Consider the following 2,817-nt stretch of genomic DNA (forward strand, 5'->3'; position numbering starts at 1 on the left):
AACAGTATGGAAGTTTCGATGCATCGTGCATCCATACTCTGGACCTCATCACAGTTTGGCAGATTTAAAGGTCCTAATACTGAAGGGTCATTTAAAAAACAACAGAGAAAGAAAAATTTGGGAATTCAAGATGATAAAATTCCAGTCATTGAGACAAGGCCTCAATCTAACACCTGAATTTATGAGCCACTACATGGACACACGTCACATCCCCCATCAGACTGACTCCAGATGCCTTAACTCCTAAGTCATCACCCCTATAACCTCAGTTTTATTGCCCCGGCTTATCCTAATGATGTATCACCTCATGTACTAATTGTGTTTGTGTAACATCTTAAAAAGTTGTGCTTTTTTTTTTTATCAGTCATTCATTTGTAAATTGACTGACGAAGGGGCCTGTGTGCTCTGAAAGCTGCATATAGAACTTTTATGGTTAGCCAACAAAGGTATCATACCTACTATACTTTTTTCTTTTTTGACACAAAAGTATTTAACATTGCACATTGTAAAGGATGAATTATGTTACAATTCTGCAACGTAATAGGCATGCAGCTGATTTAAAAATCAGCAGCACGTCCTAAATTCCACGCAGATTTTTTTACTGTTGCATGTGCATGGGGTTTTGTTAATCGTCTGTGTGAAGGACGTTTTTTTAATGGTCATCACACAGCTGCATGGATTTCTATGGGGCTATTCACACGGTCATTGCTTTAATGGACCGTGTGAAGGGCATGTAAAAAAAATTGGACATGTCCTATTTTTGTCCACTTTCACTGATCTCGGGTGCAAATCGGCTGTGAAAAACGGCCATTATTGACGACTGATTTCACACACGTTCGTCTGAATATAGCCTTATATTGTAATTTGTAGTGAATTTTCAGTGCCCAGTCCGCACCAAAAATAGGAGACAAGTGGACAAGTGGCCTTATTCAGACGTCCATGTTCGGTCTGTGATATACGGACCGTGTATCGGCCATATTTCCCAGACCGACCGCAGTTCAGGGAGCCGGGTTTCTTGTATCACAGTTTTTTATTGAAAGCCCGAGCCGTGCTTTCTATCACCCAAGTGCAAAAAAAAAGTGCAGGAGTGCCACACAAAAAGTGCACAAGGATGCGATCTATCGCAGCCCTTCTCTTAAAAGAGAGAGGCCCCGCATAACCATTCCCTGACCCTCCAAGCCTGAGGCCAAGAGGATCGAGGATCGATGATCCCCCCTTGCCGGAGCTTAGGGAGACCCAACAACACTCCAAGGCTTCAACCTAGGCTGCCACCCCAGTGTCCACCTTGGAGCCTGCTTCTACTTACACCTCGCATCCGAAATCCTGTAAACAAACGTGACAAACACACAGTGAAAAACAAAATTAAATAAGTGGATGTACGCTGTGATACAGCCTGGACATCCGCCATGTATAAAAATTCCTCATCTCCCAGCCAGAAGGCCGGGAGAATAAAGGTGTGTGCTCATATAGTGTGAAAGAGAGTGCGTGCAAATGTACCTTCACTCAGTGGGATCCCACCGCCAGTGAGTTAGGGCACCCCAGGGTCACCAGCCCTGGGGCACATAGCAACTCGGGCTTCCAAACTACCCGACCTCCTGACCTCGATCCGGTGGTCGCCTGGTCACCTACAAATGGTACCTTTAAACCAAATGCGTACACCAGAGCCATGACCGTTGTGGTTCCCTGCCCTCACCTCGGCGTTCTGTCATCCCCCTACGATGGCCGCTGAACCACTGGCAGGGATGATTACTAACCTCAGCTTGAGCAGGTACTACACTTGATCTTAGCCAAAAGGCAGAGAAGCGATCACAGTTATCTATAATCATAGGAGTCCCTCCCTTTCCCGTGGGAATACTGTCCCCAGTCCCGTACTGAAAACATTGTTACAGCATGGGGCAGCATTCCCGCGGAGAAGCAGGGTCTCCTAGCAGCATTGATAACTGTGATGCTAGGAGTCTGGCTCCCTGAATTGTGGTCGGCCTGGGAAATACACGCTCCGTATATCACGGACCGAACACGGCCGTCTGAATAAGATCTTAGTCTAGTTACACAGTGCGGTCAAATCCCATTTTTTTGGGCACAATTTTTGCAAAATCGTGGCAAAAACATGATTTGACCGCACTGTGAGAATATAGCCTAACAGCACTATTTTTTTATATTTTGTATCCTTTTTTTATGCAATTTTCGTAATCGCGGCACAAATAGCGTGTATTGCCGTGATTTTTATATTATCGTGGCAAAACTGCGCCATTTTTGTCACGATTGCGAAAATCGAGGCAAAAAGACACTAGGGAAACAAAAAAAAAATCAAAAACATTTTAACATACTTTATATATTCTACAAGTGGGGTCAGGGGGAATGGGAAGCGGGATGGAGAGGGGGGGACACTCACCAGCCTGCAGGTCCAGTCGGCTGTGTAGAGAGGGACGTGTCTGATGGACGGCTCTCTCCACACGGAACTTCTGCTTCTCATGCTGCATCTTCCTCTTCTGTAAGTCCTCTCAGGGCCCCAGCGTTAGTTACTTCAGAGTAAGGAATGGGCCCTATTACATTGCAGGGTCCGTCCTATCTCCAATTGACTAATGCTGGGGCCCTTATTCAAATGTTTAAAGCAGCTGAGAAGTGAGCGGGCCCCTATTTTTTCATCACTCTGGTCAAGCCCCTGACGGCAGTACCAGTAGTACTGCCCTGATGGCAGCCCTGTGTCTATATATGGACAGAGACATCAGGGTCTCCTTCTAGGAGCGGAATACCCAGCCAGAGTGTCCTCAACGAGCTGGCCGGGGATTCCTCTCCTGGAGGAGGACTTGACATCAC

The 2,817-nt window shown here is 46.1% G+C and overlaps 1 pseudogene; it reads right to left on the reverse strand.

The window, feature by feature from the left end:
- Positions 1-1,737: 1,737 nt before the first annotated feature.
- LOC142751156 (U2 spliceosomal RNA) lies at positions 1,738-1,807 on the reverse strand (annotated as a pseudogene).
- Between the last annotated feature and the right edge of the window lie 1,010 nt (positions 1,808-2,817).

The sequence above is a fragment of the Rhinoderma darwinii genome, chromosome 3 (assembly GCF_050947455.1).
Source record: "Rhinoderma darwinii isolate aRhiDar2 chromosome 3, aRhiDar2.hap1, whole genome shotgun sequence".
Classification (NCBI taxonomy): domain Eukaryota; kingdom Metazoa; phylum Chordata; class Amphibia; order Anura; family Rhinodermatidae; genus Rhinoderma; species Rhinoderma darwinii.